General features: G+C 46.5%; 1 protein-coding gene across 2 annotated transcripts in view; it reads left to right on the top strand.

Moving 5' to 3' along the window:
- The first annotated feature begins 1,737 nt into the window (after positions 1 to 1,737).
- The window catches only part of LOC135909346 (golgin subfamily A member 6-like protein 4), a 63,121-nt gene continuing 40,355 nt past the window's right edge, over positions 1,738 to 24,503 (top strand). Inside the window, exon 1 of one of the 2 annotated variants that reach the window (XM_065441293.2) lies at positions 1,738 to 1,975. The gene's annotated coding sequence lies outside the window, so the exon portion shown is untranslated. The remainder of the gene's footprint in view (positions 1,976 to 24,503) is intronic. The other variant, XM_065441292.2, reaches the window with a different exon arrangement.

The raw sequence follows: 24,503 nt of genomic DNA, 5'->3' as shown, positions 1-24,503 counted from the left end.
ACTCGTGATGCGCTAGGAAAAGTGATGCGCTAGTGGCGCATTCTGTCGCATGCATGTAAACGCGGCTATACGATCGCGTTTACATGCATCGCGAAAGTCGACTTACTCGTCTCAATCCACCTCGGTCTGGCGCAGTAATGTGACGCGATTTTCTAGCGCATTAGGCCCGTTTACATGGATGCGATGCGCTATGAAGTTGATGTGATGCGATGCGATGCGCCAGTTGTCGCAATCATGTAAACGCGGCTCATGTCTCTATAACTGTTGTCGCGGCATCTTCAATAGAAAATAAAGCGTTTAGAATTTTGTGGCCGGTGGAATCGAAACGGCGCCACAAGCGTTCCTCTTTGCAGCAGCCACGCTCATCAGCGTCTCGATCGGTTATCGCATCTCGGAAGCCACGCGCGGATTTGACGCTGGCACCGCTAGATGACACAGCGTCTTGAGATGGAAAAATTAATTGATAAGCAAGGAAGATATTGATAGGACCGGATCCGTTACATGCACATGCTTACAATCTAGATGTGTTTATCTAGATCTATTACAATCTAGATGTACTATGTAGATGTATTTGTTCTAAGGAAGAGAAGAAATAATCAAGGACAGATAGGCAAAATGCTAGAGGGCTATGCATGTACCCAGTGCCCAATTATATCGAGCCGGCACTGTTTTCAGCCACCCTGTTTCGAAGAGGATGCCAGCAATTCGTCATTGTCGTCATCGAAACGAGATAAAGGAGCCCGGCGGGACTACGGGCCACACACATTATTTGTTTGTTCACGCGCACGCGCGAACCACGCGACCCGCTGGCCACGTGTGGACTTCATGGTGGCGGCGCCCGAGGGCGCAACGTCTGCAAAGTGCCATAAGTGAGCGCGGCTGCAGTACCCGCCAAATACATGGTGCGCTTTGGCTGTAGCAGCTCGGTGTATTGTACATTGCTTGCTTGCTAATAGCGTTAACGTCGATCGTAGATGGGCTCCACGGATTTTTTGGCGTCTAACGTATTTCACACAAACCTTATATTTCACTATAAGAACCAGTAAAGGTTCGATGTTCTATTCCACATTTGAATTTACCTTTCTTTTTTTGATCGTATATGCATTCCGCTTAATTGGAATATTTCACTATTCGAACACGCACAATTGTGGCCCATGATTTTTTTGCAGCTACGCGAACACGATTTTCCCGAATTTACAAAGAAGCGTGAGCTCAACATTGATTCTCAGTGACTTGTCTGACACTGTGAATGACGTTTATGTGTGCACACATAAGGCCCGCAAGAGCTGTTTATCTCCCGCAGTTGTGACGACCTTCTCCAACACTTAAAGATTTCCATATGTGATAAGGATGTAATGCTGACGCTAGCGCTTCTCTCTTGCCTTATCATTCCGGCGTCAATGTTCAACCTGGTCTTATCGGTGTTGAAACCTAAATAGGGCGGTAATACGCCGACGCACTTTTGTGTTTGAATTTGTAACTCTAGAGAGAATTAGCGCGAAATCGACATTTCATTTCAATGTTCGTATCTGTCTTCCGACAGTACTTTTTCCGATGTTGTATGTTTGCAAACATGCCTCCCCTCTCCCTTTGCCATTGTCATCGCGAAGTCACTGGAAGTATTTGTGCAATCCTGTCGAAGAGAGAACACTCTGTAATCATAAACGTGTTCTGTCTGCACAATACACTGATTACGCCAGCTCATACACTCCTGCCACGGAGAGGGCTTGTTAGCGAGTTCTTTCCCTGCGCAGCCGTGCGTGTGCTCGAGGCGTCCCCAGTTGCGCGGTGCGCGGGGCTCCGAGAGGGCCGATAGCGGCGGTGTGCGAGCAGTTGTTATCGTGCCTGTGTGCACGCTATCCTATCATCGCGGCCGTGGCCTGCGTCGCCGAAGGGCAGCCGCAGGCGTGCCAACGCTGCTCGCGTGTCGGACCGCCACTGCTGCCAAGAGGAACCGGGTCCCCGAAATCTATAGGTATCCTCCTCCGTTTACTACGCGACAAGTTCGCATGCCGAGCTTTGCCCAGACGCGAGAATCAGGTGCATGGTGCTGCGTGGCGAGCTGCTTGCTGTTATGTGGGTTCACGAGCACATACGCAAGAAAGAAAAGCTGCATGCTTGAACGTTTTAGTTCGATTGTTTGAGTGACAGAAAGCATCCGCGAGTGACTCTAAAAGCTTTTGGAGCATACGAAACTAGAGCAAGGACTGATATCTTCGCTTCACAAGTATCCAGTGCGCTTTTCATTGGCTGATGTATTGGCAGCAAAGAAATTTAGCTTCTCGAATTCCACATTCTAGAAATATTTGCGGTTGAAGCATTGCTTTGAGTTAGTAGTAATAATTTATTTATATACTCGGCATAGTTTCCTGTTTCAATGGCGTAGTTTGCCTGTGGGTTATGTGGGCACAATGTATTAACGACGCCACTGTGGTTGCCCAGATGTAGCTACAACGGTGTTCTTATCAAGCAATCAATCAATAAATTATATGGAAATGGGGTTTATTCGGGTCGTAGAGCAGCAGCGACAAAGGCAGCAGCAACCTAGGTACGAGCCACGCGAAGGCAACGGGGCTTTTCAGCGTGCCGATCTTTATCCTCACTATGCAGCCTTTGCCGCCACCATTCTTGCTCCTTGTCACAGTCTGTGAAGACCGCGGGGCACTGCCAAAGCATGTGGTCAAGAGTAATGATGCCATTGCACTTATTACAATTGGTTTGCGTTTCCCTCTACGAAGAGATCTTGTTAATAAAATTTGGACTTGGGTATGTCCTTGTCTGTAGCAAACGTAATGTGACTGCTTGGGCTCTGCAAAGCTTACCGTGTGGCAATGGGTATTCCCTTCTGCTTAAATAATAGTGCTTCGTGATTTCACTATAAGTTAATAATTGATCACTGTCTTCCCCGGGTGAAGTGTAAGTTGCTCGGTCTTGAAGAGCATGGCTAGAAAGTTCTCGTGCTGCTTCATTTGCCACCTCATTGAGGTTTCTCCGAGTTCCGTCCACCCCCCTAGATGTGCAGGAAACCAGCGGATTCCGATCCTCTCACTCTTGACCTTCTCTAGTAACCTAGTTGCTATCCGCGCCACATATTCATTAGTAAAGTTGCGTATGGCTTTTCTAGAGTCGCTGTAAATATGAGTCCACTCATTAGCCTGGATGGCTAAGGCGATTGCTACTTCTTCTGCTACTGCTGGGTCCTTGGTATAGCCGGTGATGGCATCCCGTATGTTACCCTTAGTGTCTACAACAACGGAGGTATACGCATCCTTATCTTTATCCCAGGCAGCGTCAACGAACACCACCTGCTGCTTATGTTTATCTATGTCTTGAAGGAATGCCTTGACCCTTGCGTTCCGTCACTCGAGGTTATGTGTCGGGTGCATGTTCCTAGGGAACGGGGTCGTCTTAATTGTTTTTCGTAGACCCGCTTGCAATTCTGTTAATAATTCTTGTTTGTTGATGTGGTTGCTCATTTCTACGCCTATTTCGTCAAGTAGCGCCCTCCCAGGTCGTGTCCCCATTAGTCTGTCTTGGTGGGCAACATGTTGAGCCTCAGTTATCTCTTCTAATGTGTTATGCAGCCCTAGGCGCAATAAGCTATCATTGGCCGTGCTGATGGGAAGTCCTATTGCAGTCTTTATAAGTCGTCTGATTAAAGCGTTGAGCTTGTTCTTATCAGCCTGTGTCCATTGTAGCATGCCTGCCACGTACGAGAAGTGCTAAAAGGCCAATGCATGTACCAATCTTATGGTACTGTCTTCTCCTAGCCCCTTATGCTTGTTGGTAATTCTACGCAGAAGCCTAATCACTTCCTCTGACTTGTTAGAGATGTGTTGTATCATCCTGCAATTAGATCCATTCGCTTGCAGGAGAAGTACTCTAACAGTCTCCACCTGCCTGATTGGTTCTCCATTCTTGGCGTAGATGTCAATGCGGGGTTCTTCCTTTGAGATATATCCGTTCGGCTTGCGGCCATGCTTACTGCTCCGTAGTACCAATAGTTCTGATTTTTTAGCAGAGCAGTTCAGTCCCATACCCTCAAGTATTGTATTCACCACATAAATGCTTTCCTGTAGTTTGGTCTCTGTTTGTCCCATATTAACTTCGGCACTCCAGATTGTTACATCATCTGCATATATTGCAAAGTGGATACCCTCAATCTGCGCGAGACCTCGAGCCACTTTTGACATTGCCAAATTAGGTGACATGGGAGATAGGACAGACCATTTTGGTGTCCCACGGTTCCTAAGTTCAAGGGTTGTCGGTTGGAGTTCGCCTAACCTGAGACAAGCAGAACGGCAACCGAGAAATGCTTTGACTATATTGTGCAATCGCTTACCCAATCCCATATCCGAGAAGATTTCAAATATGGCCCTGTGTGATGTGTGGCAGTAGTAGTGCAGTGAATAATTTTGCATTAAGTTAGGAGTGACTGCAGGACATCCGAGAGGAATACGTGACCCAGATCTCTCAGCAGTTCACGAGGTGCGCCACGGCGAAGATCAAAGTTCTCTAGAATGAACGAGGGGACGTCTTTTGCTGATGCGGCAGGCAAGGCGGTGGTTTGAGCATATCGTGTCAAATGATCTACGGCGACAACTATCCATCATTTGCCAGCGCCAGTAGATGGAAGAGGCCCGTATAAATCAATGCCGACACAGTCAAATGGGTAAGCTAGGCAGGGAAGCGGCTGGAGAGGTGTGGTGGGCAGATGCGGGACATATTGGCGTAGTTGGCAGGCAATGCAGGAGCGTACGTATTTGTGGACGAAGTTTTACATCCCACGCCAATAATATCGTAGCCGAAGCCGTGTGTAGGTCTTTGACACTCCACCGTGACCACACTGCGGGTCAGAGTGAAATGCAGAGCATAAATCTTTTCGAAGGTTGCGGGACACTACTAAAAGTCATGTGCGGCCATCATTATGGTAGTTACGGCGGTATAAAAGTCCGTCGCGGATGGTGTAAAGCGTCGCCTGTCGGCGTAACGCTCGAGTTGCCGAAGCTGTCGGACGATTTATGACGATCCATTTGTCTTTCCCTTGCTCCGAGGCCATGTCCAGGTTGTCAAGTGGCGAGAAATCACGACTGTATGTACAAGTACTGGCGTCCGAAGTAACTGGGAAGCGTGAGAGGGCATCGGCGTCCAGGGCGATAGACGACACGGATATCACATTCCTTGATTCGCAGGGCCCACCGAGCGAGGCGGCCTGACGGGTTTTTGAAGTTAGACAACCAGCAAAGAACGTGATTGATCCGTCACCACGTCAAAGGGTCGACCATAGAGATATGGGCGAAATTGCTGACGAGCCCATACGATGGCTATGCGCTCTCTTTTGGCTACTGAGTAAGGCTACAGGTTTTGTGAAGGCACGACTGGCACGTATTTGGCATTAGTATTGTTACGTTGTGCGAGCACGGCACCCAGGCCTACACCACTTTGCGACAGTGTGAAGTTCTGTATGTGCGCTTGGATCAAAATGGCGCAAAATTGGCGGAGACGTAGGTAGGTGGCGAAGATTTGTAAAGGCATCATCAGAGGCTTCCGACCACGTAGAAAGTTCATTGTCGCCTTGGAGAAGATGGACAACGCGCCTTTCGGTGGGTGATACTCGGTAGGGACGCTGTCGAATGGAGGCATGGCTCCCAGTGTCGATAGTGTGAAAAACAGTCGTAGTGCGGGCGACTGACTTTGCTTGGCAGTCTATAGAAGAGAAGCCTTGGAGCAAATGAAGAAGTTCGTCGCCCTGCATCGTCGTTAGGTCACGGGCAATTGCTGGCGTAAAAGAAGGCGGCAGTGACTGAGGAGGCGATGCCTCGAGAGTGGCAAGATATAAGTGGAGTCGTTCATCGTCTAAAATATTGAAGATGCGGCCAGTGGTTCTGCGCTGCGAAGACATTTTTCACGGCGGCGTAAAGTGATTGGTTCGGCCCATGGGTTTGACACGAACACGTGAGAGAACACGTGTTCATGTGTTCACGTGTTCACTTGAACACGTGAACACGAACTTTTCCTATCTTGCGGCAAATACGGGCATCTATCGCTGAAAGTGCAGCGCCGGTGTCGACAAGTGCTAGCCTGAATATAGTTTCTATTGCGACTTTACTAACATTTTACGGAGAAGTATGAGGCATTATACGTTTTGCTACCTAACGCACTTCTCGCCTCCTGCGATTCTTAGTTTTCTCAGCGCGGAGAGCCCCGCCGACGGAGCATGGGAGAAATGGAGTGGCGGCGAGGAGAAGGTGAACGGCGAGCGAAGAATGCGGTCTCGACAGCAGGAGCACATTCAGAGCTGTCCGAATAGTCGCGGCCTTGTTGGAAACGCGGCGGATATGAACGCACGTAGTCGGAGACGTTCGGTGTAAGTCGGTGACATTGACCTGCCACGTGTCCAGCACGGCCACAATAACAACAAATTGGACGGTTGTATTCCGTGCACCAGTGGTCTTGAGGTCGTGCATACTGCATCACTGGGCGGGCGGAAGGGTATACGGGCGGGCGCAAAGGCGGCGTACGTCAGCGGAGCGGCAGTCGGAGCCTACTGGAGAGAAGGCGGAACGTGGTCGACAACCTGCTGCTTGATGACATATTGGAGAGCGGGCGCCAATGGAGAACTCGGCTGGCCGTTTGTATGCAGTATCAGAGAAAGCCGACGAGCAACCTCTTCACGGACGAACTCCTTGATCTGTAGCAGCAGCGAAGTGTTATCCGGGGAAACAGCCAAGCTCGACATTGAAGTCGCCTGAGGAGGAGATTACCGGGGGGGCTACGCGTTGTTTGCGGAGTTCGTCGAAGCTTTGGCAGAGACTGACGAGTTCAGGTACTGTTGTCGCATTTTTCGCCAACAGCATCTGCATTGTGCCGTCTTGAATGCCTTTTAAGATATGCCTGATCTTCTCGGCATCAGCCATTGTGATGTCTTCGTGGTTACAGAGGTCGAGAACATCTTCTACATAATTGGGAAATGTCACCCCGCTCTGTTGCGCACGACTACGCAAACGTTGCTCGGGGCGAAGCTTGCGAATGGCGATGCGCGCAAATACCTCCGTCACGTTAGTTTTGAAGGCCGCCCACGTCGTGAGATCACGTTCGTGGTTTCGTGCCACACGCTGGCGACAGCGCTCAAATAAAACGACATGTAATAACAAGTAATTAAGTTTTTTAGTGTCGTCCCAGAGGTTGTGGATGCTCACCCGGTCGTAGTCAGCGAGCCAGTCTTCTACAGCATGATTTTCTGTAGCTCCGAAGATGCGTTGGTGGCGTTGACGCAATGGGCCAGGGCAGAAGGCCACGGTAGTCACCGGTGCAGCGCGTTGTGGTTGTGGTGTTCTTTCTTCCGGCATAATGAAGACGGGCTGCAGTGTCCGATTGCAAAGTTCCAGATTTCCTTCTAAAACTGGTACCTGCAGCGCAACATACAAAGGAAGAAACCAGCCGATCCGGCCAGATAAAGGAACAGAGCGCTGTGCCCGATGTACAAGAATGAAGTTACAAAGAACAACCTCTCGGCAAATCGTAGGATTAATTATAAGAAATCGATGGAAAAAATTAAAGGAAAAGAATTTCAGGAAATATTTAACGTTGACACTCGTATCGAATGCGCAAACTTTGCAAATGCATTGGTACACATAAAATCTGAATGTATCACATGCAAACACAGCAAATACAAGGAACGTTTATGCCCGTGGATCACTAACACTATACTCACAGCTATAAATAAAAGGGATTAGTGGTACAAAAATGAAAAAAACAAAACCAGAAAGATAGCCATTACTATCTGCAAAACTTCCGAATCTCTCGTAACCATGTTGTGGCTCTAATCCTGAGGCAAAAGAAAGAATACAACATTTTGTTAATACAACAAGCACAATGCCATACCAAAAATGTGGGAGGTTGTAAAAAGTGTAATTCCCCCTCCCCCCCAAAAGCCGGTTAAAAAGCAAATCACCCCTAACAGGCTGATACAAAATGCGCTGAAACGTTTAATGCATACTTTACCAGCATTAATCCAGAGGTAGCAGACCATATTTCAGCCAGTGCGAACAATTTCCATTACCCGGTCATCCCTAGTACATTTTGCTTGGAGCAGGTGGGCGAGCATACTGTAACCTCGTCTATATGAGGCGTGCCTTCCTACGAAGCTACTGGTCACGATGGCATTACCGTAAGAGATTTCAAAGAAAACATTGATGTTCTTGCGCCAGTACTTACAAAAACATTTAATAACTCCGTGAGTCGAGGCATATACTCTGACATTTTAAAAATCACAAGTTTCTCCTATATCTAAAAGCAGTCGGAGGTGCAGTGGTGGCGTAGAGGTAGAACAACCGCCTCTGTGCATAAGGTCCGTGGTTTGAAACCCGGTGCCGCGCAATTTTCCACCGGATTTTAAAAATAAGAAAAAAAATCCGCGTGTTGATAAAATTGCATAAACAGGCCTGGAGTGTGGCCTGATCCCGCTGACCAGAACGGTTAACGCACTCCCTCACCAGAGCAGGATTGGCCACCCTGGTGCAGTACTTGGCCACAACCTCCTATATGAACACAACAATCAAACCCCGGCGCTCAGTCCCCAAGCAGCTGCGAAGCAACTGACCATGGCGGCGGTCAGACCTGCGACGCAGCAGAGGGTGTTAAGAATCCCTGACTCCGAACAGGCCGCCATTGGAATATGAACCTGGCAACGTTTAACGCTAGAACGTTATCTAGTGAGGCGAGTCTAGCAGTGCTATTGGAGGAATTAGAGGGCAGTAAATGGGATATAATAGGGCTCAGTGAAGTTAGGAGGCCAAAAGAAGCATATACAGTGCTAAAAAGCGGGCACATCCTGTGCTACCGGGGCTTAGCGGAGAGACGAGAACTAGGAGTCGGATTCCTGATTAATAAGAATATAGCTGGTAACATACAGGAATTCTATAGCATTAGCGAGAGGGTGGCAGGCCTTGTTGTGAAACGCAATAAAAGGTACAAAATGAAGGTTGTGCAGGTCTACGCCCCTACATCCAGTCACAATGACCAGGAAGTTGAAAGCTTCTATGAAGACATGGAATCGGCCATGGGTAAAGTCAAAACAAAATATTCTATACTGATGGGCGACTTCAATGCCAAGGTATATATAGGCAAGAAGCAGGCTGGAGACAAGGCAGTGGGGGAATATGGCATAGGTACTAGGAATAACAGGGGAGAGTTATTAGTAGAGCTTGCAGAACAGAATAATATGCGGATAATGAATACCTTCTTCCGCAAGCGAGATAGCCGAAAGTGGACGTGGAGGAGCCCGAACGGCGAGACTAGAAATGAAACAGACTTCATACTCTGCGCTAACTCTGGCATCATACAAGATGTGGACGTGCTCGGCAAGGTGCGCTGCAGGGACCATATAATGGTAAGAACTCGAATTAGCCTAGACCTGAGGAGAGAACGGAAGAAACTGGTACATAAGAAACCGATAAATGAGTTAGCGGTAAGAGGGAAAATCGAGCAATTCCAGATCAAGCTTCAGAACAGGTATTCCGCTTTAACTCAGGAAGAAGACCTTAGTGTTGAAGGAATGAACGACAATCTTGTGGGCATCATTAAGGAGTGTGCAATATAAGTCGATGGTAACTCCGTTAGACAGGATACCAGTAAGTTATCGCAGGAGACGAAAGATCTCATCAAGAAACGCCATTGTATGAAAGCCTCTAACCCTACGGCTAGAATAGAACTGGCAGAACTTTCGAAGTTAATTAACAAGCGTAAGACAGCTGACATAAGGAAGTATAATATGGATAGAATTGAACATGCTCTCAAGAATGGACGAAACCTAAAAGCAGTGAAGAAGAAACTAGGAATTGGCAAGAATCAGATGTATGCGTTAAGAGACAAAGCCGGCAATATCATTACTGATATGGATGAGATAGTTCAAGTGGTGAGGAGTTCTATAGACATGTATACAGTACCGGTGGCACCAACGACGATAATGGAAGAGAGAATAGTCTAGAGGAATTCGAAATTCCACAGGTAACGCCGGAAGAAGTAAAGAAAGCCTTGGAAGCTATGCAAAGGGGGAAGGCAGCTGGGGAGGATCAGGTAACAGCAGATTTGTTCAAGGATGGTGGGCACATTGTTCTAGACAAACTGGCCACCCTGTATACGCAATACCTCATGAATTAGAGCGTACCGGAATCTTGGAAAAACGCTAACATAATCCTAATCCATAAGAAAGGGGACGCCAAAGACATGGAAAATTATAGACCGATCAGCTTACTGTCCATTGCCTACAAAGTATTTACTAATTACAAATAGAATCAGGAACACCTTATAGACTTCCGTCAACCAAAGGACCAGGCAGGATTCCGTAAAGGCTACTCAACAATAGACCGTACTCACACTATCAATCAGGTGATAGAAAAATGTGCGGAATATAACCAACCTTTATATATAGCTTTCATTGATTACGAGAAAGCGTTTGATTCAGTCGAAACCTCAGCAGTAATGGAGACATTGCGGAATCAGGGTGTAGACGAGCCGTATGTAAAAATACTGAAAGATATCTATAGAGGCTCCACAGCCACCGTAGTCCTCCATAAGGAAAGCAACAAAATCCCAATAAAGAAAGGCGTCAGGCAAGGACATACGATCTCTCCAATGCTATTCACAGCGTGTTTACAGGAGGTATGTGCATGTGCTTTCATGTCTAATGGCGGGAAAAGATACTGGAAAGAACACTGTAAAAGGGAGCGGCGTGCCTTCGGAACAGGACACGACAAAAGATATGCGTGAGATGACAAGGGCTCTCGAGAATTTGAGGCGTGATTTCCGGGAAGAAATGCGGGAGCTAAAGAAAAGTGTGTCTTACTGCACTGATATTTGCAATGATGTCAAAGATACTACTAATGAAATCAAAAACTTGAGGCACTGAACTGAAAGGCGAAAGCACCCGATTATCACAAAGATGTGAAGAGCTCGATCAATACCAGCGCCTCAATAACCTCGAGATTAAGGGCGTCCCGGATGGAAAGGACCCACTTGCAGTAATAAGCAAAATAGGCGAAAGTGTAGGGGTAACCATTGACACCATGGTTGACATTGACACGTGTCACTATGTGCGTACATACAATGCTGACGTCAAGAACATAGTTGTTCGCTTTGTCAGACGAAATCAGCGAAATGAGTTGTTATCAAAGTGCAGAAAAAAGAAGATAGACAGCTCTATGCTTGGTCTTGAAGGAACAACCCCGGTTTTTGTGAACGAACACTTGACTCCAAAAAACAAGGCACTGCTTTCAGATGCGATTAAAAGGAAAAAGGCTGCCAAATGGAAATTTGCCTGGACGACTGGAGGCAAGGTGCTTGTACGTAAAGATGAAGACTCCGACATAATTCACATTGCTCATGAAGGAGACTTAGATAAAATAAATTGTTGAAGACTAAATTGAATGTGATTTAATTGCCTTTCCTGTTCATGATGATGAACCCAGAGGAGAACAGCAGATACTACACAGTTGACGCTTTTAATCGTGAATTTTCTTGTGGAAAGTTTTTTTCTGCATTACATGCAAACTGTAGAAGCATTCGACCAAAGGCAGATGACATTTCTGTTTTTTTTGCATTCGTTATCAGTTGACTTCGATATTCTAATCTTTACTGAAACATGGCTTTCAGATAACGACACAAAACCAAACTTTCCAGGCTATCGGTCTGAATATCTTTGTCGTAGGCAAAAAAAGGGTGGAGAGCTGGCTATCTACTTTAAGAATACCTTTTCTTATGAAGTGTTTAGTGATTTCTCGGTAATGAATGCCGATTGTGAATGTTTGTGCTTGCGTATCGACAAAATAGTGGTAGTCGCTCTTTACCGCCCTCCGCTAGGGCACAAAGGTCGTTTCGTAGAGTTTGTGGACTTACTCTTGGCTTCCCCTGTCTTTTCAAACGCATCTTGCATTATTATGGGGGACATCAATATCGACTTAAGTTCCAATGATGCTTACGTGGAAAATTTTGAGACACTGTTATCTACGTATGGCTTCGCAAACCATATAAATAAACCTACAAGACTTACAAAACAAACTGCCACTGTTTTGGATGTTTGCATAACAAACTTCAGTCCACGAGACATCTCGAGCGGAATATTTTCATATGCTCTTAGTGATCATCTGCCAGTTTTTTTTGCTTTTTTGAATCGCTAAGCACTATGACAAGCCCTATATTAACAGAGAAGGTAGACGAGCCATAAACCTTCCATGACAAAAAGAATTTTTCCACTTGGTCAGTCTGATTGACTGGAGTGAGGTTTACAATGACGAAAATGCAGACAGCGCTTACGAGAAATTCTTTTCTTTACTACACGCTTCATACAATGCCGCATTTCCTGTATTACAGCCGACCGGTCGTAATAAAAGAAAACACAAGAAACCTTGGATTAATTCAGAGCTTTATCACCGTATCAAAATAAAAAATAAGTTATTCCATGATTTTATCCGTTCACGGGATCCAAATACATTCACAGAGTTTAAGAAGTATCGGAATGCTTTAACGACGGAGTTAAGAAAAGCAAAACAGTACTACTATCAGAATCTTTTTGAGAGCATATATAATAATCAGCGACGAATATGGGAGGTTGTAAACTCGCTCACTTCAAGAACAAAAACTAGGGATAGGATTACGCAGCTCGTACTTGATGGTAAAACACTCATGGGTGAGCAACTAGCTAATACAATGAACACACATTTTGTGGATGCTGGCTCCTACAATACCATGAGTGAAACTGTCAGCGACGACAGTATGCCACTAGACACCATATTGAATCACTCTCTTTTCCTGAAACCTACTGATCCTAGTGAAATTTCAAGTATAATTGGCAAGCTAAAGAATAATACATCTCCAGGGGTGGATGAACTTCGTTCAAATGAAATAAAATTAATATCGCCTTTAATATGTGAAGTTCTTAGCTACATAATTAACCTCACTCTAACAACAGGCGTATTTCCTAAGCTATTAAAAATCGCCAAAGTCACCGCAATTTTCAAAGGAGGTGATACAAACAATTTATCTAACTACCGACCTATTTCAGTACTTCCTGCAATATCTAAAATATTTGAATGCGTCATTCATGAGAGGCTAGTTTCATTTTTACAAAAGCATCAGGTCATTACCCAATGTCAATATGGCTTTCGCAAGCATCGATCGACAGAACACGCTCTCGTACACATCAAAGACAGGATAATTGAAAACATGGAATGTAGAAAATATACACTAGGTTTGTTTTTAGACATTCAGAAAGCTTTTGATTCCATACAGTTTGATTTATTACTTAACAAATTATCAAGATACGGTGTCCGAGGTATTGTACTAGATCTTCTAGATGGCTATCTGAATGATCGTTATCAGTTGGTGAAAATTAATCATGCGGTATCAACACTCGCGAAGCTAAAACAAGGAGTACCACAAGGATCAATATTGGGCCCATTACTATTTCTTGTCTATATCAATGACATTGTCAAAATTGATAGTTCTGCTGAAACCATAATGTATGCTGATGATACCAATGTCTTTTTCTCTTCGCATAACTTACTGACCCTTGAATCCTCTGTAAATGACTACCTTGTGCATCTTTCGAACTGGTTAAGCAGAAACAAGTTAAGATTAAATGCCTCAAAAACAACATATGTCATATTTCGTCCTCCCAACAAACCTCTACACCACAAACTTAACGTGAAATTTGAAAATACCCTTATAAAACAAGTTCAGACACAAAAATTTCTCGGGGTTTGGTTTCAGGAAGACTAGGATATCTGCGCTCATACCGCTCTGGCTAAAAAAGAACATTTATTATTCACTTTTTTATTCCAAATTAACCTATGGCTTAATGGTTTGGGGCACTACTACGCAATACAATTATACTAAACTAATTACTTTGCAGAAGAAAATTCTGCGCTGTTTTGAATCTTATTGTGGTAATCCACAGGACTTAAGAACCGCTCCACTGTTTAAGAAACACGGTATCCTAAAGGCAGACCAGTTATATTATTTAAAAGCGCTGCAACTAATGCATCAGAAGAAACTATACGGAATTATGGACTCTGCAAATGCTGAATACCTTTTGAGGCACCGAAAACACCGAACACCAAAAATCCGAACAAATTATGGAAGGCAAACAATGGCGTATCAAATACCTGCGATCTTAAACAAATTTGAAGGCAAGCTAAACTTTGAATGCAAATTGAATGCATTTAAAAGCCAACTTAGGGAGCTATTGTTATCCTGCCAATTTAACTATAGCCAAAATTGAAGTGTTTTTTTATATTTTACTGTCTTCTCGTAAAGGATACATAAAACTCTATATAACACAAAATGACTAAAAATTGCTCCTATCTTACTTTTGTGTCGTTTCAAGCAACATTATTCAGTTTCACTGGCAGTTATATTTTATTTGTATGCTTTTGTACAACAGCTGTTTGTGCTGATTCATTCAAGTAAATTGCTTAGCGTCCTATTATGTATCGTTGTATTATCCTATTATGTATCATTGTATGATTTGTTATGTGTCATTTGTGTGCAACAGTATATGCACTACATTTGTGTACAGGTGTCAAATACTGCGTCTCTTTTACTTTATTTCCTTTGTTTCTAAGATTTGTGTTGTATCTGTAACCGCTGTAGACTGTTTGGGGTCAGAGGCCTCGTCAGGCTCCATCAGCCTTTAGCTTCTGTCCCTACATCAGGCTCTGCTTTCGTCTGATGTTGAAATAAAATAAAATAAAATAAAATAAAATAAAATAAAATAAAATAAAATAAAATTCAGAGACCTGGATTGGGAAGAATTGGGGATAAGAGTTAAAGGAGAATACCTTCGTAACTTGCGATTCGCTGATGATATTGCCTTGCTTAGTAACTCAGGGGACCAACTGCAATGCATGCTCACTGACCTCGAGAGGCAAAGCCGAAGGGTGGGTCTAAAAATTAATCTACAGAAAACTGAAGTAATGTTTAACAGTCTCGGAAGAGAACAGCAGTTTACAATAGGTAGTGAGGCACTGGATGTGGTAAGGGAATACATCTACTTAGGACAGGTAGTGACTGCGGATCCGGATCATGAGACTGAAATAATCCAAAGAATAAGAATGGGCTGGAGTGTGTTTGGCAAGCATTCTCAGATCATGAACAGCAGGTTGCCATTATCCCTCAAGGGAAAAGTGTATAACAGCTGTGTCTTACCAGTATTCACGTACGGGCCGAAACCAGGAGGCTTACGAAAAGGGTTCTACTTAAATTGAGGACGACGCAACGAGCTATGGAAAGAAGAATGATGGGTGTAACGTTAAGGGATAAGAAAAGAGCAGATTGGGTGAGCGAACAAACGCGAGTTAATGACATGTTAGTTGAAACCAAGAAAAAGAAATGGGCATGGGCAGGACATGTAATGAGGAGGGAAGATAACCGATGGCCATTAAGGGTTACGGAATGGATTCCAAGAGAACGGACGCGTAGCGGAGGGCGGCAGAAAGTTAGGTGGGCGGATGAGATTAAGAAGTTTGCAGGGACAACATGGCCATGATTAGTACATGACCGGGGTAGTGGGAGAAGTATGGGAGATGCCTTTGTCCTGCAGTGGGCGTAACCAGGCTGATGATGATGATGGTGGTGATGATGATGATGATGATGATGATGATGATAAAAGCAGTAACATCAATGACCATGGAAACTTTAGGCCTATCTCTGTGCTCAGCATTATAAAGACTGTATTTGAGAAGGTCATTGCGGCTCAATTAAAATACTACCTTGACACAAGCAAGCTTCTAACAGATTTCCAACACAGATTCCGAGCTAATCGATCAACATCATCGGCAGTGCTAGAAGTAACTCAAAGTATAAACACATCACTACAAAAATGAATTTGCGGTAGGAATATTTTTAGATTTAAAAAAAGCCTTCGACACAGTCGTTCACTCCATACTTCTAAAAATATTACATGTCTGTAGCACTAACGAAACTACTATGAACCTTTTTTATAGATACTTAAGAGGACGTAAGCAATATGTAAGTCTTGGCTCGTTTTCTTCTCAATATAACACTATTGTTACAGGTGTTCCACAAGAATCACTTTTGGGGCCCATACTCTTCTCGCTATATATTCATGGCCTTCCATCAGTACTAATATCATCGAAAGCTGTTACTTACGCTGATGATACCGCACTAATATTTTCAGGTAAATATCTTAAGGAATTACAAAACAGTATAAATCGTTAATTATCTAACCTATCAAGTTGGTTTACGAGGAATAAATTATCAATAATTAGAGATAAAACGAAGTACGTGGCATTCCACTCCCTATATTCTCAACGCGATACAACATGTATGCAAATTTATGTCGAAGGTCGTACTATTGAGCAATTAGATACCATAAAATACTTAAGGGTGTTATTAGATTGCAACCTAAACTGGAGACCACATATATCCAGTATATACTCGAAATTGGCATCCGCTTGCTATTTACTAATGAAATGCAGAGCATACTTTAATCTTAACATACTTAAGATTATCTACTTTTCTCTTTTCCATTGCCACATCATATAATGCTGTGGATTATGGGCTGGTACATATAAAACCTACATAGATCCGCTTATTCGGCTAAAGAAGGGCCTTGCATACTATAACATACACAAGCACACATTATAATTAATAACACCATTCTAATCAGCCGTCTCGGCATACTACCATTTCCCCTGGCATCCGACAATAAAGTTGCGATTCTGATAAACAACATTATAGGTGGAAATCACTAATTGCTTCTGTCATAATATATGGTACGCGGGAGTGGAAACATAAACATGCGAAGACTGTGCGCCGTGCGGGGGCGAAGAGGACAGTGAATCTTGGCAAATACCCGCAAGATGGTCATCATCATCATCGACGCCGACTTGGGAGCGCCGGCAGTGGTGCCTCAAAAAGCGTGGCGCGAGAGTGTAGCCCGTGGCCCGTGGCGTGAGCAGTGCGCGAGGTTCGGCGGTCGACGGAAAAGCAGCTTCCTCGCTGGGCGTCTGGCCCATAGGAGCTATCGCCGACCGCGCCAATACGCCACACCTGAAGCAACACTGTCGCCCGCTGGGAGGTTACCTCGCCCCGCTCTCCCGCTGGGCACTGGTCCAGGAGGGCTGGCGGTCCGGAACCGGGGCACTCGAGCGTTCGGGTGAGCGGCCACAGGGCTACCCCGCCAGCTGTGGACGCGACCCGGTGACTGCGGCCGGCTACCTGAGCCCCGCGAGGCGGTCCGACCCGGCCGTCAAACCCGGCCATCCAACCCGGCCGTCCAACCCGGCTGTCCAACCCAGCCGACCGACCCGGCCGTACAACCCGGCTGTCCGACCCAGCCGACCGTCCCGGCCGTCCTACACGGCTGTCCGACCCGCCGGCCGACACTGTTGTCCGACCCCGCTGGCCGGCATCGGTTCAACGAGGTCTCAGACACGGCGACACACGCTTCCGCCGGAACTGTAGGCCAATCATAATCCACCGATCCATAGATATAGTGCATGTCGCCTATGAGGCATTTTGGGACATTGTCACGTGTGTGTGCCGTTATCTGTGTCGTGTACGTCAATACAAGTCTGATGTGTGTTTTTGCTTTCGCGTGCTGCTTCTCCCTTTTTCTGGAGTGATCCGGCCCCAATAACATCACAAACTGGCGAGCCTGCCAGGATTCACTCGTAAATACAGTGAAAGGGGGCAGTTTCGCTTGAGCGCAGACACACATTAGTAGACGGCACCATGGATTTGGAGAAAATCACGGCGATTGGACTCCAAATAGGATTGTCAGGCGCAGAACTTCGCAGATGGATTGAGGCCGAACAGACAAAACAAAGGGACGAGAGAGCTGCGGAGCGAGAGGCAATCAAGGAAACTGACGAGAGGCAGCGCGAGATCCTCCAGCTAAAGCTGCAGCTTCAGGAAGGAGCTCGTAATGTGCCGGCAGCGGCTTCTGAAATTTTTACTGCGCCCAGCACCTCCTCGTCATCCCTCAATCCACAGAAGTTACTTCCTTTGTTCGACGAGAAACGCGATGACTTACACGCGTATGATTTGAGCGCGTTGCAACAGGGAAGGACTGGCCGCAAGAAAAATTGGCTCTTGCTTTGAGCATGTGTCTGACTGGAGAAGCGTTAACTGTGATCGGTCGGATGACTGCCACCGATTCATTAGATTACCCGAAGGTAAAGAAAGCTTTGCTACAAAGGTTTCAATTCACGGCTCAAGGCTACCAAGACAAATTTCGTAAAGAACGAGCAGTAGAGGGCGAAACTGGAAGACAGTTAGCAGCAAGAATTTCAGCCTATTTTGACCATTGGATTGAGATGGCTAATGTGCCTAAAACATATGAAGGTCTACGAGATCACATGATTTCTGAACAGTTTCTGCGTTGTTGTGAGCCAAAGCTAGTCATTTTCTTGAAGGAGCGAGAGTGCAAATCCCTTGACGAACTTGCTAGCTTGACGGATCGCTTCCTTGAAGCGCAGAACTGGACAGACCTAGGAAAGGGTCCCGATAACACAAAGGATTCTGGTGGAGAAAACATTGAAGCTCCCAGGAAACCGCAACTTATGTGCACCCTTTGTCATCGGTTTGGACATTTGGCTCCTGACTGCCGTGTCCCACCTAATCGTATGCTGAAGTGTGAGTTGTGTGACAGAACGGGACATACAGCTGAAAATTGCCGAACTGGGTACGGGGACAACAAACCAAGTTCAGCGTGTGCACTCGCCAAATCTCAACCAGACCCAACTCGTCCAGTGAATGGGTCAAAGCGTCCAGGAAAGAAGACTCGCCGATCAAGCGACAGCGATGACAAGAACCCTGGGACTGCTGTAACTTTCCTCATCGACCGGATGCCAGTGGTTGAAGGCCGGCTGCTAGGAAGAAGTGTTCGTGTATTACGAGACACCGGTTGTAATACCGCAATTGTCAGACGAGAACTCGTTCCAGAGGTATATATGACGGGAAGAAAGAGGAACGTTGTTCTTCTGGATGGCTCAACAAGCTACCTGCCTGAGGCTGTCGTGCCAGTGAACACGCCGTATTTTACAGGCAAGTTAACAGTGGCATGTATGGACGAGCCCCTCTATGACCTTGTTCTGGGAAATCTTCCAGGCGTCAGAGGACCATACGATCCGGACTGTGACTGGAAGCACCCCGCTGCTCCCAACGCTGAGTCGTCGTCGATACGGATGAAGCGTAATAAGGCGCCTAGGAAGCCTCAGCATGTATCGAGCGTGGCTGAAGCCAGAACTGAAGAACAAGGCCAGATCCGTCCCTTGTGCGTTCCGACAATCGTCTTACGTGACGTGACAAAAGGACAACTCATTGAAGAACAGCGGAAAGACCCGACGCTGAAACATATTTTTGCGAAAGTAAGCAAGTCGTTTAACTCGGGAAAGGGCCACAGCTACGAGTTCGTGGAGGAAAAAGGATTGTTGTATCGCCTTTACCACCGGGCCACTGGCAGAAACTTTAAGCAGGTGGTCATACCAAAAGCATTTAGACATGGCGTATTAGAAGTGGCTCATGAAAACATCATGGCAGGACATAAAGGTATTAGGAGAACAACCGATCGTGTCCTACAAGAATTTTATTGGCCAGATGTGCACAGAGACGTAAAACGCTTCGTGAAGTCGTGCGACAAGTGCCAAAAGACAACCGCTAAAGGGAAAGTACAGGCCGCTCCACTTCCTCGTCAGTGTGTGCTTGTGTGTGCGTGCAAGAATACAAGTTCGTTCGGTCCTGAAGTCTTAGAAGCGCCGACACAAGACCCTCCGAAGTCGAGAAAGTGCCGAGGACCAGGCCAGCGGAAACAAGCCCACAGAGGAGCGCGCCAGACACGTCAACAGAGTGTGGCGTTGGAGTCTCCTTTTGCAGGAGTATTCTTTTACTGTTAACTACATAAAAGATTGTGACAATGTCGGAGCTGACTACTTGAGTCGAGTCGCGCGTAATCACCTGTTTATATATCAAAATGTGATTAGACATTGCGACATCTCAAGTGCTTAGTATTTAGTTGAAAGCGAACAGACTTGTGCGTTCGTTCTTTGACTGGATGCAATGCCCTGTGAGCAAGATGTGTCGTGTACTCATATGAACAATCGGACAGACGTACATGACAATTTTCCTTTTTTTCTGTTTCTCATCCCGCGTCCTTGTGTTAGAATAGTTGCGAACAACTTTCTCGAAAAGGGGGGTATTGTCATAATATATGGTACGCGGGAGTGGAAACATAAACATGCGAAGACTGTGCGCCGTGCGGGGGCGAAGAGGACAGTGAATCTTGGCAAATACCCGCAAGATGGTCATCATCATCATCGACGCCGACTTGGGAGCGCCGGCAGTGGTGCCTCAAAAAGCGTGGCGCGAGAGTGTAGCCCGTGGCCCGTGGCGTGAGCAGTGCGCTAGGTTCGGCGGTCGACGGAAAAGCAGCTTCCTCGCTGGGCGTCTGGCCCATAGGAGCTATCGCCGACCGCGCCAATACGCCACACCTGAAGCAACACTGTCGCCCGCTGGGAGGTTACCTCGCCCCGCTCTCCCGCTGGGCACTGGTCCAGGAGGGCTGGCGGTCCGGAACCGGGGCACTCGAGCGTTCGGGTGAGCGGCCACAGGGCTACCCCGCCAGCTGTGGACGCGACCCGGTGACTGCGGCCGGCTACCTGAGCCCCGCGAGGCGGTCCGACCCGGCCGTCCAACCCGGCCGTCCAACCCGGCTGTCCAACCCAGCCGACCGACCCGGCCGTACAACCCGGCTGTCCGACCCAGCCGACCGTCCCGGCCGTCCTACACGGCTGTCCGACCCGCCGGCCGACACTGTTGTCCGACCCCGCTGGCCGGCATCGGTTCAACGAGGTCTCAGACACGGCGACACACGCTTCCGCCGGAACTGTAGGCCAATCATAATCCACCGATCCATAGATATAGTGCATGTCGCCTATGAGGCATTTTGGGACATTGTCACGTGTGTGTGCCGTTATCTGTGTCGTGTACGTCAATACAAGTCTGATGTGTGTTTTTGCTTTCACGTGCTGCTTCTCCCTTTTTCTGGAGTGATCCGGCCCCAATAACATCACAGCTTCCAAACCTGTTCATTATGCCTAATCGTAATGCAAAGAATGCAACAAATATAAATTTAAATTTACTTGTTTCTCGTAACGCGTATGGTCATCTACTGAAGGAGTTTCATGTACGAAAATGTGGAATTCGATTCCTCATGAGGTAAACATTGCAAAAACTTTTGTAATCACTGTCAAAAAGCAGTACCAGTCTAATATTACTTTATTTTTTTTGAACAATCTGCTTTGTTTGTTAGTTGAATGCGTTCTTGCAATCACTGGCAAAAAGCTGTACCAATCGAAAATTACTTGATTCCTTTTTTCTATCATCTACTGTACTTTTCCTTTGTTAATTGGAAGTGTTTGTGATCGCTTATTTGTTTTAAATTTTACTGCTAGGAAGTAGACATGTACTAAATTTTGTAGCTGCTGATATATGCATTTTGACTATGGGTCCACACTAGCCTTTGGCTACGGGCCCAGCAGTGTTTTGTACAATTCATGTAACAATGGGAAATAAATGAAATCATTGAATGAACAAAATGGGGGGGGGGGCGTCCTCAAGTAATCGACCTGACACGCCGGAGCGAGATATTTCTTTCACTCAAAACGAGACGGGTTGTTTATAAGTTCCTATTCGACCATTCCTTCGAAGCTTTTCATTTTTATGTGACACGGCGAAATCATGCACGTATTTTAACGTCTCCACCAAAATATTTCACAAAATTTTTAATGCTTGCATGACTATCATAAGCCTGATCCAACTATCGAAATGTTGGCTTGTCTGTCTGATTTAACCCTGCTTTTACAACATTATATTGGAAAGACATAGTTAATGGTTCTAGACTTAGGAATATCTGTGTTTTTCACAACAATAGCGACATAGGAAAGGTGAAAACACGAGCAGAGAACGTCAGGACGGCTATGCTTGACCGAAATTTTTCTCGCGGCTGCTATTTTTTAGATGAGCTGGAAATGCCATCTAAACGGTCGAGCAAGACAGTCTGGCCATCATGGCACCTTACTACCGTGCATGAAATGGTCTTTGAGCTACAGCGACTTTTTGGAGGGCAGCTCTTAAGCGCCTGTTCTTGGGTCGAGCGTCGGCGTGCCTCGGCCCAAGGCGTAAACGAACGAACGAACGAACGAACGAACGAACGAACGAACGAACGAACGAACGAACGAACGAACGAACGAACGAACGAACGAACGAACGAACGAACGAACGAACGAACGAACGAACGAACGAACGAACGAACGAACGAACGAACGAACGAACGAACGAACGAACGAACGAACGAACGAACGAACGAACGAACGAACGAACGAACGAACGAACGAACGAACGAACGAACGAACGAACGAACGAACGAACGAACGAACGAACGAACGAACGAACGAACGAACGAACGAACGAACGAACGAACGAACGAACGAACGAACGAACGAACGAACGAACGAACGAACGAACGAACGAACGAACGAACGAACGAACGAACGAACGAACGAACGAACGAACGAACGAACGAACGAACGAACGAACGAACGAACGAACGAACGAACGAACGAACGAACGAACGAACGAACGAACGAACGAACGAACGAACGAACGAACGAACGAACGAACGAACGAACGAACGAACGAACGAACGAACGAACGAACGAACGAACGAACGAACGAACGAACGAACGAACGAACGAACGAACGAACGAACGAACGAACGAACGAACGAACGAACGAACGAACGAACGAACGAACGAACGAACGAACGAACGAACGAACGAACGAACGAACGAACGAACGAACGAACGAACGAACGAACGAACGAACGAGCGAGCGAGCGAGCGAGCGAGCGAGCGAGCGAGCGAGCGAGCGAGCGAACGAACGAACGAACGAACGAACGAACGAACGAACGAACGAACGAACGAACGAACGAACGAACGAACGAACGAACGAGCGAACGAGCGAGCGAACGAGCGAGCGAACGAACGAACGAACGAACGAACGAACGAACGAACGAACGAACGAACGAACGAACGAACGAACGAACGAACGAACGAACGAACGAACGAACGAACGAACGAACGAGCGAGCGAGCGAACGAACGAACGAACGAACGAACGAACGAACGAACGAACGAACGAACGAACGAACGAACGAACGAACGAACGAACGAACGAACGAACGCAGACCTAAGATGAAAGTGAACGCGGAGCGCAGTTAGGAGGGGGGGGGTTGATGAAAGAAAGGCGCGTAAGGAGAAAAGTGGAAAAGTAGGCTACAGGGAAAGCATAGGGCGGAAAATGGAGGAGAACCGGAGGGGAAACGGCCTGCGCATGCGCTGAGCTGCCTGTGGCACGGCATCCACCGCCGCGTGGGTGATCTCATCTGCGTTTCCTACAGGGGGCGAAGGTCACGGGCATGAAGTGGGGAAGGCTACTCTTGTCAGCGGCGTCAGCCCATGAGGCCAGTGCGCGGTACCCACGTGTGTGACGTGTATCACTGCTCGTCCAAGGGACGATGGCGAGCGGCTACGAGTAAGGCTCGAAGTGACGCTCCCTTGGGTGTGGTCGCCCCTGACACTGAGGCACGATTTGCCCGCGACGAAGGGCGGCTCTAGTCATTGGTGGAACGAAAGCGTGAGAAGAAAAGCACAGGGCCGTGCAAGACGGGCTGTGCATGACGATGACTGCGATATGGCGTCACAGTAGCGTATGTAGCCTGTACGGAGACAAAGCGCGCTACTCACAGCACTCTCTTCCTAATATAAACCTATATAATCGTAATACAAAATATTGACACGCGAAATGAAAACACGCCTACAGCATCGCTGAAATTTCGCATTAGGAAGTATCGTATTGGTCGGTGAAATTTTTCTGAACGCAGAGCTCAATGGGAAGGCACCACATCAACTAATGGCGTCGCAACGGCATTAGTGCGCTAAGGGGCACTGGTGTGTAACTAAAGAGTGCTAGAATATGAACTAATTCTATATTCATGGGCTGAAATTAAATTTAATGACTTGCCCGGGTCCATAAAGATTCACGACGATAATTGATTAAGCAGGAAAGCAGCGTATGATATATTTACGAGAAATCTTTTCATTCACATCAATGCAGTAATTGATGTACTCGTCATCGTCCATATAGAATGAGTGTTGGATTTGAAACGAGTAGGAGGTGCAGTCTGCTCCACCGGGTGTCCTGCTGTGGAGTAGAATTGCACTTGCGGTAGCCTGAGCACCATTGTCTGTTGCAGGGTGACGATTTATGCTCTCTTATCTCTCCGGTGGTCGTATGCGTTGATGGGGCGCAGCCTTACAGCGTATTGGCAGCTTTTGGCCGAGCTCGAGCTCTTTTTGCTGCATTTTCATTCTTCAGTTATACCTCAACCAGTAACACTACCACAGTACGTGCGACGAGTGTTTC

This window comes from Dermacentor albipictus, chromosome 1, assembly GCF_038994185.2.
Source record: "Dermacentor albipictus isolate Rhodes 1998 colony chromosome 1, USDA_Dalb.pri_finalv2, whole genome shotgun sequence".
In the NCBI taxonomy this organism is placed as follows: Eukaryota; Metazoa; Arthropoda; class Arachnida; order Ixodida; family Ixodidae; genus Dermacentor; species Dermacentor albipictus.
The sequence above is the reverse complement of the archived record's forward strand: the minus strand, read 5'-3'. Positions and strand labels throughout refer to the sequence as shown.